The 15704-nt window shown below is 38.3% G+C and overlaps 2 non-coding genes and 1 pseudogene across 2 annotated transcripts; all 3 read left to right on the plus strand.

Moving 5' to 3' along the window:
* The first annotated feature begins 9364 nt into the window (after nt 1-9364).
* On the plus strand, nt 9365-11369 carry LOC117577139 (small subunit ribosomal RNA). The gene has a single exon (XR_004573053.1). It is a non-coding gene; the product is annotated as a small subunit ribosomal RNA (ribosomal RNA).
* Nucleotides 11370-11946: 577 nt separating this feature from the next.
* On the plus strand, nt 11947-12125 carry LOC117577218 (5.8S ribosomal RNA). Its single transcript, XR_004573087.1, has one exon. It is a non-coding gene; the product is annotated as a 5.8S ribosomal RNA (ribosomal RNA).
* Nucleotides 12126-12479: 354 nt separating this feature from the next.
* Nucleotides 12480-15252, plus strand: LOC117577182 (large subunit ribosomal RNA; annotated as a pseudogene).
* Nucleotides 15253-15704: the final 452 nt, after the last annotated feature.

Consider the following 15704-nt stretch of genomic DNA (forward strand, 5'->3'; position numbering starts at 1 on the left):
TATACTGTTTATTAATATATGAGATAAGATTTTGAAATTAACTTGAGAAAAAGATTTTTGGACTTGGTGAATTTTTTATTGAACTGCAGCCATATGATATGTGAATGAGTTCAACTTTGACAAAAAATTTCAACATATGAAAATTGAAGAAAAAAAACTTTTTAAATATATCATTTATTTATACAGTTTATATAATAAAATGAGATACAATTTTGAATTTAACTTGAGAAAAAAATTTTTTTGGACTTGGTGAATTTTTTATTGAATTGCAGCCATATGATATGAGGTTCTACCGAGAGATGAGTTCAACTTTGACAAAAAATTTCAACATATGAAAATTGAAGAGAAAAACTTTTTAAATATCATTTTATACAGTTTATTAATATAATGAGATAAGATTTTGAATTTAACTTGAGAAAAAGATTTTTTTGACTTGGTGAATTTTTTATTGAACTGCAGCCATATGATATGAGGTTCTACCGAGAGATGAGTTCAACTTTGACAAAAATTTCAACATATGAAAATTGAAGAAAAAACTTTTAATTATCATTTTTATACAGTTTATTAATATAATGAGATAAGATTTTGAATTTAACTTGAGAAAAAGATTTTTTGGACTTGGGTGAATTTTTTATTGAACTTCAGCCATATGATATGAGGTTCTACCGAGATATGAGTTCAACATTGACAAAAAATTTCAACATATGAAAATTGAAGAAAAAACTTTTTAAATATCATTTTATACAGTTTATTAATATAATGAGATACGATTTTGAATTTAACTTGAGAAAAAATTTTTTGGACTTGGTGAATTTTTTATTGAACTGCAGCCATATGATATGAGGTTCTACCGAGATATGAGTTCAACTTTGACAAAAAATTTCAACATATGAAAATTGAAGAAAAAACTTTTTATATATATCATTTTAAACAGTTTATTAATATAATGAGATAAGATTTTGAATTTAACTTGAGAAAAAAATTTTTTGGACTTGGTAAATTTTTTGGACTTGGTAAATTTTTTATTGAACTTCAGCCATATGATATGAGGTTCTACCGAAATATGAGTTCAACTTTGACAAAAAATTTCAACATATGAAAATTGAAGAAAAAACTTTTTAAATAGCATTTTATACAGTTTATTAATATAATGAGATAAGATTTTTAATTTAACTTGAGAAAAAATTTTTTGGACTTGGTGAATTTTTTATTGAACTGCAGCCATATGATATGAGGTTCTACCGAGATATGAGTTCAACTTTGACAAAAAATTTCAACATATGAAAATTGTAGAAAAAACTTTTTATATATCATTTTATACAGTTTTTTAATAAAATGAGATAAGATTTTGAATTTAACTTGAGAAAAAATTTTTTGGACTTGGTGAATTTTTTATTGAACTGCAGCCATATGATATAAGGTTCTACCGAGATATGAGTTCAACTTTGACAAAAATTTTAAAAACAATGTTAAACAATTTACGATTGTACTAGTATTTAATACAAATTATTGATAACAAAATGAAGTTTTGCTGTGTTGTATTATTAAAATAGTGCCACATAAAGATACATTAGGTGGTAGACCTTAGTAAAATGAGCGGGTTGTAGAAAACGTGTCACAAAACCTATATATAGGGTGGTGAGGTCGGGCAGGCATGTCATATGAGAAAAATTTCACAAGTGAAATATATATGTCTATGTATATGGAGTGTAATGCCGGCATAAGTCATATATAAATAATATATGAAAATAATCATATAGAAGGCAATATGATTAAAAAAAGTTAAAAAATAATGAAAGTTTTACTGTTGCATTATTAAATTAGTGCAACATAAAGATACATTAGGTGATATACCTTAGTAAAATGAGCTGGTTGTAGAAAACGTGTCACAAAACCTATATATAGGGGTGGTGATGTCGAGCAGGCATGTCATATGAGAAAAATTTCACAAGTGAAATATATATGACTATGTATATGGAGTGAGTCTTGCCGGCATAAGTCATATATAAATAATATATGAAAATAATCATATAGAAGGCAATATGATTAAAAAAGTTAAAAATAATGAAGTTTTACTGTTGTATTATTTAAATTAGTGCAACATAAAGATACATTAGATGGTAATACTTATAAAAAAATAAGAGTCATTGTAGAAAACGTGTCACAAAACCTATATAGGGGTGGTGAGGTCGGGCAGGCATGTCATATGAGAAAAATTTCACAAGTGAAATATATATGACTATGTATATGGAGTGTCATGCCGGCATAAGTCATATATAAATAAATATATGAAAATAATCATATAGAAGGCAATATGATTAAAAAAGTTAAAAATAATGAAGTTTTACTGTTGCATTATTAAATTAGTGCAACATAAAGATACATTAGGTGGTATACCTTAGTAAAATGAGCTGGGTTGTAGAAAACGTGTCACAAAACCTATATAGGGGTGGTGATGTCGAGCAGGCATGTCATATGAGAAAAATTTCACAAGTGAAATATATATGACTATGTATATGGAGTGAGTCTTGCCGGCATAAGTCATATATAAATAATATATGAAAATAATCATATAGAAGGCAATATGATTAAAAAAGTTTAAAAATAATGAAGTTTTACTGTTGTATTATTAAATTAGTGCAACAAAAAGATACGTTAGATGGTAATACTAAATAAAATAAGAGCATTGTAGAAAAACGTGTCACAAAACCTATATAGGGGTGGTGAGGTCGGGCAGGCATGTCATATGAGAAAAAATTTCACAAGTGAAATATATATGACTATTTATATGGAGTGTCATGCGGCATAAGTCATATATAAATAATATATGAAAATAATCATATAGAAGGCAATATGATTAAAAAAGTTAAAAATAATGAAGTTTTACTGTTGCATTATTAAATTAGTGCAACATAAAGATACATTAGGTGGTATACCTTAAGTAAAATGAGCTGGTTGTAGAAAACGTGTCACAAAACCTATATAGGGGTGGTGATGTCGAGCAGGCATGTCATATGAGAAAAATTTCACAAGTGAAATATATATGACTATGTATATGGAGTGAGTCTTGCCGGCATAAGTCATATATAAATAATATATGAAAATAATCATATAGAAGGCAATATGATAAAAAAGTTAAAAATAATGAAGTTTTACTGTTGCCATATTAAATTAGTGCAACATAAAGATACATTAGATGGTAATACTAAGTAAAATGAGAGCATTGTAGAAAACGTGTCACAAACCTATATAGGGGTGGTGAGGTCGAGCAGGTCATGTCCATATGAGAAAAAATTTCACAAGTGAAATATATATGACTATGTATATGGAGTGAGTCTTGCCGGCATAAGTCATATATAAATAATATATGAATAATCATATAGAAGGTTAAATAATGAAGTTTTAATGCATTATTAAATTAAGTGGCAACATAAATCTAATTAGGTGGTATTCTTACTGTTGTATTAGAAAAACGTGTCAACAAAAAGATACGTCTAGATGAGTAAACTATAATAAATAAGGAGCATCTGTAGACAACGTTGTCTGAAAAACCTTATATACATGGGCTGGCAGTGTTGTTGCTCATCCACGTATCATATGTATATTGCGATGCATATATTTCAGTTGCATATTAAGTTAATAATTATTGTTATTATTATTATTGTTGAGTCTATCCGATATAAAAATTGACTACTTACTTCTATGGTTATACTACTTGTTTACTATCGTATATAAGCATATATATGTATTTAAATGTCTATTTCAACAGAACCGGTGTTTCGTAGCTTAAACGAATTAGCCATTTTGTGGGAATAATGAGAAATCCTACTGGACACTACTTGTGGACGGAGGTTTTATACTAATAAATATGTATTGTCTACACGTTAAGTGACTCGGAATGTAGATTAAACAATTCTATCCATTTGTTCTGGCAGCTTTTTGGATGTTTCCTTGCAGTTTGCTTTTGCAGGCAAGGTGCCCCAAGTGGGATGCCCATAAGTTCCAGAATTTGGCCTTAAATGATGGTTTTTTGTAAAGACCAAGGCAGTTTAAAGTTTTGTCCTTTTTAAGCTTCCGAGCGTCTTCCAATGAGCCCATTGGAATTGCTTCAGCCTGCTCTTTCAAGCCGTGCTTTCTTCCTTCTTAGGAATTGTGGTGTGCGGCCTCATGTTAACCGCCTGTGCAAGCGTCATGCCCAGGAAATGGGCGTGGGATTTTCCGGGAATATTTCCCCATTGAGAACCTTGGACAGGCGGCAGTTGGCCCGTTTGCGGAGGAAGTGGCCAAATGTGGTTTTGCGGGTGGGACTTCTCAAGGGTTTACCTTAGAGAATGTTCCGCACCTCCGCAGCAGGGCTCGGATGGTGTTTAGCCTGATTTTGAATATTCCCGACGCAAATCCTCTCCTGGGGGTTCCTGCTGTGGCAAGGAGGCTGTTGGTCATCGGCGTTATGTTGGAACCAGATAGGTTCCTCGTTTGTAAATGTAGCAATCGTCCGCTGGTGTAACGTGTACAATAGAGGGCCCTAGGGACGCCTACCTTGTGGTTACCCCGGGTTCGATACTTTTTGTGGTAGTTCGGCGCAATTCTTCCGCATCTGACATAAAAGCTTCTTGTTGTCGAGGTAAGATTGCGCAAATGCTAATGGGGTTGAGGCAGGTTTTCTTAAGCTTAAGCAGTAAGCCCTGGTCGAACCTCTCGAAAGCCTTGCTTCTCAAGCATTACGGCGCAAGCAAAGTCAGTTCTTCTCTTCCTCGAATGCGTCCAGTATTACTTTCGCTAAAGCGGTGGATTTGTTCCGGGGTTGGAGTGAGGAACGCCTGAAGCCAAACTTGGGTTGATCCGGAATCAAACCAGCTTCTTCAGCACTGGCCAATACTCTTCTCAAAATAATCTTTTCGAGTAATTTTGGAGAGTATCGACAGCAAAACTTATCGGACGATAGAGCCAAGAATTGGCTTTCAAGGTTTGCCAGGTTTGGGTAATAAGAAATTAACCCTCTGCTCGTTTTCCAGATGGTTGGAAATGTCCCTAGGCTGATAAGACTTGCCTGTATATGTTGGCGAGGAGTTCGGTAGGCCAGGGAGGGGGAAGAAAGCTTAAAGCAAGGCCAGTGCGTTATGCCAATCAGCGCCCGGCGTTTATTCGTCTTGAGTCCCTCGATCTCAAGTTTGACCCTCATCCACCCGAGGACCATCCAGCTTAGCTGTCTTCTTGGGTTGTTTGTTTGGTGTTTTCTCTAAATGTTGTAGGGCAACGTTTGCGTAGCTGAGATATCCAGGTCGGTGCCCATCTATTATCGGCTGTGGAAAGGCTTCGCTGAGGTGTCCCCAAATAAGCCTTCAGCTCGTCTTGCTCTGTGCGGCTAGCCAAAGGCGCCACTGCACGCTGGCTGGAGCAGAGCTCTCTTAGTAGGTCGCGGTTTTTATTATGACCGGAGTGACCCTGCAAAAGGTTGTGCTGTGGTCTCAGGCTGCAACATTGGCCAGGAACTCTTTCAAACGGCATCTGCCTGAGCTTTAGGACCTTATCGCTTAAGCCTGCTTTGCGGCTCTGTTTAAATACCCTTTTATCTCTAGGAAGTTTCTTGATAGGAACCATATCGTTCGCAACCGTCTCTTCTCAGCTACCTAGCGAGGCGATCCTCTGAAGAACCAAGAGGGTGTAGGAACCCCCTCGGTTAGGTAGTCCTGGAGAGATTGGGGTTCTGGGGGAAGCATGTTTGCTGCTGCGTGTGTGCATGTGTTGCGCGTGAGCTCGTCGAATGGCGTTGTCACTTTGCTCAGTGGGTGGTAAAAAAGATCTTTGCATGGGTTGACATTTTCCGTTAGCCCAGGCTTGTTAGGATTTGCAGTCCTCGTGCTTTCTTTTGACATCCTGGGGATGTTGGCAGCATTTTCTCAGTGCAGGGTAGGTTCAACGCCGCAGTTCCACTGCGCTGTTGGTCGGAAGAAAAGGGTCCGCGTTAGAAGACAAACGAGAACTTTCGGCAAGCTTATCAATCCTTTGGGACGGGGCGCATTCAGGTGTCGGGAATTTTGGTCGATCTGTTTGGCCTAGTAGGTTGGGGCTTCTCGGCTGGTTGGTTGTTGGCATACGATGCTCCTGCGCTTGGGATGCACCGCTAAGTAGTGGCGCTTCTTTTGGGTTGGCCTGACCCGGCATCCCCACCTCGGTGCTTTGCGTTGAAATCCGCCCCAATTAGAAATCTGGGTTACCAGACGTGGCTCAGCAAGCAGATCAAATGCCTTTCTGAATGACTCCTGTGGTCTGGGGGGGAGGTAGACCGCGGCGACTGTAAGGTCCGCCTTTGTGGGCCTGGCGAGAATTGAGTTTGGCACATTGTTACGCCCAGGTCTTTTACTTAAGGTACTCAGCCTCGTTGTACTTGTAGCCCCGTTATGAATAATAATTGGCGGCTCCGGCCAAATGAGCTCTGGGCCCTAGGGGTGGTCAGCGTGGATGATGTTAACATACCCGTGAAGTCGGAATGTATGATCTATTGGAGGAAGTGGAGTTTTCGGAGAATGAGGAGTATGTCTGTGGTTGTGTGTGTGGATAAAGTTCTGTTCCCACTTCTGGCCGGCCGTTTTTATCCAGGCCGTTTAGCGTTCCAGCATGTTTATGTTTATCCGTTTGCATAATGATTTTTTAGCAAACGGTGCCAGCATTTGGGTCATTTGACTCCATGACTTTTTCCCATCATGGCGCTCAAACATGGGCTCCAATTCTGGCCATTGCCCGCGGTCAAGGGATTGCTTTGTGGGATTTAAGTTGGCGGTTTGGGATGTAAAGGATGTTATATTGTGGGGCAGCCGTTTCTTTGGCTTTGTATTTGGCATAGTAACATTTGGGTCCGATTCTGCTTGCCCGTTGGGGGTCCGATCTTGCTGAGGTTGGGGAGCGGCCCCTTGGTAACGTGGAGGTTGCGGCCTGGGGGCAAAAACACTCTATTCGCTCTCTTGTAAGCCTTGGACAGCCCTTTGTCTGAGGCCGGCATGGTGGGCCCTTGGCAGTTAAAGGCAGAAAGCCGGTTCACCTGGCGGTTCTTTTTGCATTTCCGAGCAGTGGAATGCTCGTTCACACTTGACTGCAAGCGATGGTCGAGGTGGCAAAGTAATCTTTGGGGTCAATGCCCGAAAGGCCTGGCGCGGTTTAGCATTGGGGGACATCGTTTTGAATTTTTGATCGGGCGGTTCAAACCTGGAACATGGGTGCTGCATATCCCGTTTGGATCTGGTATACCTCCTTATTGTTTTTGGCCGGCTTCCAGACTTAACGAAGAAGAGGTTTTAGAGCTTTCTTTTGTACCCCTTTTTATTGGGATTGTGGACTCCCTGACCTTGTGGCCCGTGGGCGGGGCCGAGTGCCCCTCTTTGATGTCTTCCAATCGGTCCGAGTGGTGGAGGCGCTTTTGATGACCACCCGGTAGGCGCGGCTTTCATCTCGGGGTTGAAAGGTGGTGGATTTTTTTTTCGCTCAAGAAAAGTCTTTAGTTTGGGTAAAGGCATCCTTGTTGGGCGGTTTCCATCGACTCGGAATGAAGTTATTCTGGCTGGCTTTGGTATGGTGACTCTACATCTTTGCCCTAAGGCGCCAGAAGATGGCTTTGGGGATAGGGTTCCCTTGATGGCTGATTACATCGGATGAAAGATTTGGCGGTGGCTTGACCTTCTCCCATTGGGTGCTTTTCTCTTGGTCATGCTTTTTTTGGATGTCTAGGAGCAGCTGGTGTCCTCTTTCGTAATCATCACTAAGAATTGTTTCATCATCGTCCCTCAGAATAAGGATCGTCCGAAATGAGTTATTTTTAAGTCTGCTTATTAATGCAGCTTCTTGGCCTTGCCACCTCGCTGGTGCTGGCCTTTGTCCCTCGCTTATCGGCTTTTTTCGGCATTCGCGGCTTATTTTCTCCCAGGCTCGGAAGTCGCCTGGAGTCAACTATTTTTGTATTATTTGGATGTTTTGCCCCTTCTTTCTAGGCGGCCTGGGCTTGCCAGCTCAATGTGAGAACTGACGCTGATTCGAATTTTGAGGAGTTTCGATTGCGCCAAGCCGTTTGATGTTCTTTTGCTATTTTTCAATGGTTCGGTGTCTTGGGTGATTGTTTTGCGACTTTGCTAAAAACAGCTGGCCACCGAACAACAGCGTTTTGTGTCCTTTGCTATAGCTGCGATGGTTCGTTGACTTGGATTAGCGTTGATGTTTTTTGCTATTTCGATGATCGTGCTCCCTTGAGGTGATGTTTTCCCGCGACTTTGCTAGAGAACGCTGATACCGAGCTTTTATTTTAGCTTTAAGAGTCTTATAAAGCCCCTTGGAACTTTTTCACGCAGCGGCTCACGACTTGGGTAAAGTATCCGATACATGCTCCCGTGCATCAAGCTTTAAAAAGGCTCGATAGCTTTCAAAAGCTTTGGAAAATTTTTCCACGCACGTTTGGTATTATTTTTGCAATTGGAAAAACCCTCGGATTTTTCACCTATTATTATAGAGTGTCCACTCAGTCACTAAAATTATTTCGCACTTTGTTGCATTTATGATCCCAAGACAGGGACAGATCTAAATTCGTCTCTGTACCGGTGTAAGTTCTTATACTGTTTCCTATGTTCTCACACGGAGCACACGATGCGGCACGTTCTGTTCACTTTCGAAAGTTCGATCGCTGACTTGAAAAACCCTATACATGGATGGCCAGTGTGGTGCTCATCACGCACGGTATATATGTATTGGACGCATAATATTTCAGTTTGCATATTAAAGAATAATTATGTTCATTTCATAATTAATTATTAGGTCTCATCCGATATAAAAATGATGTACTATTATATGGTTATATAATTATACTATTATATATAGCATATAATGATTAAATGTCCTATTTCAAAAGAAGACGGTGTTCTTCGTAGCTAAAGAATTAATTTTTGTGAAATAATTGAAAAATCCTCTAGGACACTATTGTGGACGGGGTTTTTATAAAATTTCAACATTTGTCATCAAAATAAAATAATTTTTTATTCAATTAATTGAATTTAAATTATAAAATATGCATGTGGTGATATAATATATTTAGTAAGTTGAAATAAAATGATATTTTTGAACGATTATATGCATATATATTTTATATATAAGTATATATATATTTATATAAACAATTGTGAATTATAACTAGCGAACGTGAATGCCATCTAATTATGGCCACATTCGTATAGTACATGTCAAGTATAACATATATATATATATACAATTATTGAATATTATCGTTTGTTATTCAAAAATATTTGTGAGTTGTCATGTATTTTACATATTTGAAGATTTATGTAATTTATATTTTAAAATATATTTACATAATGAAATGAACATTATTCTGGTTGATCCTGCCAGTAGTTATATGCTTGTCTCAAAGATTAAGCCATGCATGTCTAAGTACACACACGAATTAATAGTGAAACCGCAAAAGGCTCATTATATCAGTTATGGTTTCCTTAGATCGTTTAACAGTTACTTGGATAACTGTGGTAATTCTAGAGCTAATACATGCAATTAAAACACGGACCTTCTGGAACGTGTGCTTTTATTAGGCTAAAACCAAGCGATCGCAAGATCGTTACACTGGTTGAACTCTAGATAACATGCAGATCGTATGGTCTCGTACCGACGACAGATCTTTCAAATGTCTGCCCTATCAACTTTTTGATGGTAGTATCTAGGACTACCATGGTTGCAAACGGGTAACGGGGAATCAGGGTTCGATTCCGGAGAGGGAGCCTGAGAAACGGCTACCACATCTAAGGAAGGCAGCAGGCGCGTAAATTACCCACTCCCAGCTCGGGGAGGTAGTGACGAAAAATAACAATACAGGACTCATATCCGAGGCCCTGTAATTGGAATGAGTACACTTTAAATCCTTTAACAAGGACCTATTGGAGGGCAAGTCTGGTGCCAGCAGCCGCGGTAATTCCAGCTCCAATAGCGTATATTAAAGTTGTTGCGGTTAAAACGTTCGTAGTTGAACTTGTGCTTCATACGGGTAGTGCAACTTACAATTGTAGTTAGTACTATACCTTTATGTATGTAAGCGTATTACGGTGGAGTTCTTATATATAATTAGGTACTTGTACTTTTTTTATATGTTCCTCCTATTTAAAAACCTGCATTAGTGCTCTTCATCGAGTGTTATTGTGGGCCGGTACAATTACTTTGAACAAATTAGAGTGCTTAAAGCAGGCTTCAAATGCCTGAATATTCTGTGCATGGGATAATGAAATAAGACCTCTGTTCTGCTTTCATTGGTTTTCAGATCAAGAGGTAATGATTAATAGAAGCAGTTTTGGGGGGCATTAGTATTACGACGCGAGAGGTGAAATTCTTGGACCGTCGTAAGACTAACTTAAGCGAAAGCATTTGCCAAAGATGTTTTCATTAAATCAAGAACGAAAGTTAGAGGTTCGAAGGCGATCAGATACCGCCTAGTTCTAACCATAAACGATGCCAGCTAGCAATTGGGTGTAGCTACTTTTATGGCTCTCTCAGTCGCTTCCCGGGAAACCAAAAGCTTTTGGGCTCCGGGGGAAGTATGGTTGCAAAGCTGAAACTTAAAGGAATTGACGGAAGGGCACCACCAGGAGTGGAGCCTGCGGCTTAATTTGACTCAACACGGGGAAAACTTACCAGGTCCGAACATAAGTGTGTAAGACAGATTGATAGCTCTTTCTCGAATCTATGGGTGGTGGTGCATGGCCGTTCTTAGTTCGTGGAGTGATTTGTCTGGTTAATTCCGATAACGAACGAGACTCAAATATATTAAATAGATATCTTCAGGATTATGGTGTTGAAGCTTATATAGCCTTCATTCATGGTGGCAGTAAAATGTTTATTGTGTTTGAATGTGTTTATATAAGTGGAGCCGTACCTGTTGGTTTGTCCCATTATAAGGACACTAGCTTCTTAAATGGACAAATTGCGTCTAGCAATAATGAGATTGAGCAATAACAGGTCTGTGATGCCCTTAGATGTCCTGGGCTGCACGCGCGCTACAATGAAAGTATCAACGTGTATTTCCTAGACCGAGAGGTCCGGGTAAACCGCTGAACCACTTTCATGCTTGGGATTGTGAACTGAAACTGTTCACATGAACTTGGAATTCCCAGTAAGTGTGAGTCATTAACTCGCATTGATTACGTCCCTGCCCTTTGTGCACACCGCCGTCGCTACTACCGATTGAATTATTTAGTGAGGTCTCCGGACGTGATCACTGTGACGCCTTGTGTGTTGCGGTTGTTTCGCAAAAGTTGACCCGAACTTGATTATTTAGAGGAAGTAAAAGTCGTAACAAGGTTTCCGTAGGTGAACCTGCGGAAGGATCATTATTGTTTTAATGCATCTAACCGTTAATAAATTAAATTTGTTTTTCTCTTTTAGGGAATTGCAATATTTAATAAATTATGTAACTAATAAATATAAATATTTTATTCAATCATATGAGATACAATTATGCAACATATAATAATTTAAATTAGCTAAAAACCGTTTGTCATGTATTATTATTATTATTATATACTGTATTAAGAGTGTTTTATGTGTTTTGGATAAAATAAAAAACTGCGTGTATATGTACCATAATATACATGCGTTGCAAAATGTATTGTGCATATTCCAGTGCGCATACATTGGTTCGCAACACCTAAAGAAAAACAATGTTGTACCTGTTTGCAGGTTAACGCTTTTACATATGTTGATCATAATAAATAAATTTAGCTAAAATATACTTGTCATATATCTTATTATTATCGATTATGTAAAACTAAGACATTTCGCAACATTTAATTTAGGTATAAAAAAAAAATTTTATTGAAGGAATTGATATATGCCAGTAAAAAATGGTGTATTTTTTAATTTCTTTCAATAAAAATATTCTTGACGTAATGAAATAAAAAAAAATTGTATCACTCTAAGCGGTGGATCACTCGGCTCATGGGTCGATGAAGAACGCAGCAAACTGTGCGTCATCGTGTGAACTGCAGGACACATGAACATCGACATTTTGAACGCATATCGCAGTCCATGCTGTTATGTACTTTAATTAATTTTTTAGTGCTGCTTGGACTACATATGGTTGAGGGTTGTAAGACTATGCTAAATAAGTTGTTTAAAATTTTCGGAATTTTAAGCACATTGTATATTATTGGATAATATAAGTGTGAATCTAAAAAGTTCTCGCTTAAGATATTCATAATATGAATTAATAAATGAAAATACTAAAACTCTGTTGCATGAGAAATTTGAAGAATTATATGTTCTTTATTCATTTCAAATAATATTGAGGAATGTCTAGCATAAAATATATTATTTTATAAACTAGAATTGCCTCTTATTAACGAATATGGTATAAAGAATAATTTTGTGAATATTATGGACCTTCAAGAAAAAAATAGTATATTTCAAAAATAGGCAGAGAATTGTCTATAAGTGTAATTAAACAACCTCAACTCATATGGGACTACCCCCTGAATTTAAGCATATTAATTAGGGGAGGAAAAGAAACTAACAAGGATTTTCTTAGTAGCGGCGAGCGAAAAGAAATCAGTTCAGCACTAAGTCACTTTGTCTATATGGCAAATGTGAGATGCAGTGTATGGAACGTCAATATTCTAGTATGAGAAATTAAACGATTTAAGTCCTTCTTAAATGAGGCCATTTACCCATAGAGGGTGCCAGGCCCGTATAACGTTAATGATTATTAGATGATGTTTCCAAAGAGTCGTGTTGCTTGATAGTGCAGCACTAAGTGGGTGGTAAACTCCATCTAAAACTAAATATAACCATGAGACCGATAGTAAACAAGTACCGTGAGGGAAAGTTGAAAAGAACTCTGAATAGAGAGTTAAATAGTACGTGAAACTGCTTAGAGGTTAAGCCCGATGAACCTGAATATCCGTTATGGAAAAATTCATCATTAGAATTGTAATATTTAATCAATATTATAACGATAGTGTGCATTTTTTCCATATAAGGACATTGTAATCTATTAGCATGTATGGAATTTATCAAACAATTTTGATAAGAGTTTATTTAAATTAGAGTGCTTGCATTTTAACATAAAATAAATTTCAAAAATTTGATAAAGTGCTGATAGATTATATGAGTACAGTGCGTTAATTTTTCGGAATTATATAATGGCATGATTATCATTGATTTTTTTATGTTTATTATAAGCACTTGTATGATTAACAATGCGAAAAGATTCAGGATACCTTCGGGACCCGTCTTGAAACACGGACCAAGGAGTCTAACATATGTGCAAGTTATTGGGATATAAACCTAATAGCGTAATTAACTTGACTATTATTGGGATTAGTTTTTTAACTATTTATAGTTGATTAACGCAATCCCGGGGCGTTCTATATAGTTATGTATAATAATATTTATATTATTTATGCCTCTAACTGGAACGTACCTTGAGCATATATGCTGTGACCCGAAAGAGGTGAACTATACTTGATCAGGTTGAAGTCAGGGGAAACCCTGATGGAAGACCGGAAACAGTTCTGACGTGCAAAATCGATTGTCAGAATTGAGTATAGGGGCGAAAGACCAATCGAACCATCTAGTAGCTGGTTCCTTCCGAAGTTTCCCTCAGGATAGCTGGTGCATTTAACTGTTGTATAAAATAATCTTATCTGGTAAAGCGAATGATTAGAGGCCTTAGGGTCGAAACGATCTTAACCTATTCTCAAACTTTAAATGGGTAAGAACCTTAACTTTCTTGATATGAAGTTTAAGGTTATGATATAATGTGCCCAGTGGGCCACTTTTGGTAAGCAGAACTGGCGCTGTGGGATGAACCAAACGTAATGTTACGGTGCCCAAATTAACAACTCATTCAGAAAACCATGAAAGGCGTTGGTTGCTTAAAAACAGCAGGACGGTGATCATGGAAGTCGAAATCCGCTAAGGAGTGTGTAACAACTCACCTGCCGAAGCAACTAGCCCTTAAAATGGATGGCGCTTAAGTTGTATACCTATACATTACCGCTAAAGTAGATGATTTATATTACTTGTAATATAAATTTTGAAACTTTAGTGAGTAGGAAGGTACAATGGTGTGCTTAGAAGTGTTTGGCGTAAGCCTGCATGGAGCCGTCATTGGTACAGATCTTGGTGGTAGTAGCAAAATAATCGAATGAGACCTTGGAAGGACTGAAGTGGAGAAGGGTTTCGTGTGAACAGTGGTTGATCACGAGTTAGTCGGTCCTCAAGTTCAAGGCGAAAGCCGAAAATTTTCAAGTAAAAAAAAGTAACTAAAATTTATATATTTGTCATAATTAAAAAACTTGAATAATTTTTGAACGAAAAGGGAATACGGTTCCAATTCGTAACCTGTTGAGTATCCGTTTGTTATTAAATATGGGCCTCGTGCTCATCCTGGCAACAGGAACGACCATAAAGAAGCCGTCGAGAGATATCGGAAGAGTTTTCTTTTCTGTTTTATAGCCGTACTACCATGGAAGTCTTTCGCAGAGAGATATGGTAGATGGGGCTAGAAGAGCATGACATATACTGTTGTGTCGATATTTTCTCCTCGGACCTTGAAAATTTATGGTGGGACACGCGCAAACTTCTCAACAGGCGTACCAATATCCGCAGCTGGTCTCCAAGGTGAAGAGTCTCTAGTCGATAGAATAATATGTAGGTAAGGGAAGTCGGCAAATTAGATCCGTAACTTCGGGATAAGGATTGGCTCTGAAGATTGAGATAGTCGGGCTTGATTGGGAAACAATACATGGTTTATGTGCTCGTTCTGGGTAAATAGAGTTTTCTATCATTTATGGTAGTTTCTTTGTTCCCCGGATAGTTTAGTTACGTAGCCAATTGTGGAACTTTCTTGCTAAAATTTTTAAGAATACTAGTTGGGCAACCAGCTAGTTCTTTTAAATTATAACGATTATCAATTAACAATCAATTCAGAACTGGCACGGACTTGGGGAATCCGACTGTCTAATTAAAACAAAAGCATTGTGATGGCCTAGCGGGTGTTGACACAATGTGATTTCTGCCCAGTGCTCTGAATGTAAAGTGAAGAAATTCAAGTAAGCGCGGGGTAACGGCGGGAGTAACTATGACTCTCTAAGGTAGCCAAATGCCTCGTTCAATCAGATTCAGTGACCGCGCAGGGGAAATGGATTAACGAGATTCCTACTGTCCGCTATCTTACTTTTGGCCGTGTTGGTTGGCGGCAAAGGGGTCGGATGTAGTAAAGAATAGCCGAACCACGTGGACCCGCCACTTCTATTCGTAAAAGGTGCGATTAGGAGGTACTGCGCAGCCAACGTTAACTGTCTTGGAGTTTAAATTGTAGCTATATGTAAGCAAATATCGATCACACATGAGCCAGAGGTGATTTTCTGGTTACGCGCGGAACCAGGTTGCCTGCGGACTTGTCCCGTCCTGGTATTTGGTGGCGGCCCTTCCGGGAGAGTAATCGTGGATGGCCCTGTGGGTAGTGCCCAAAGCGGAACAATGAAGGGATTATACTTCAAGCGTGGAAGTTGGCTACGTATCAACCGGTTGCGAGATAACCAAAAAATCCGGAAGAGGTTTTTAGTGGGCCCTCCGCTCCCAATCAGGAGGAAAGTGTCCAGTCCAAACAACTGGCCCTTGGCAAAATGTTGGGTACACTGCGGTGTGAATTCCAAGGGGGCGCT

This window comes from Drosophila albomicans, unplaced genomic scaffold (assembly GCF_009650485.2).
Source record: "Drosophila albomicans strain 15112-1751.03 unplaced genomic scaffold, ASM965048v2 utg000375l_pilon, whole genome shotgun sequence".
NCBI lineage: Eukaryota > Metazoa > Arthropoda > Insecta > Diptera > Drosophilidae > Drosophila > Drosophila albomicans.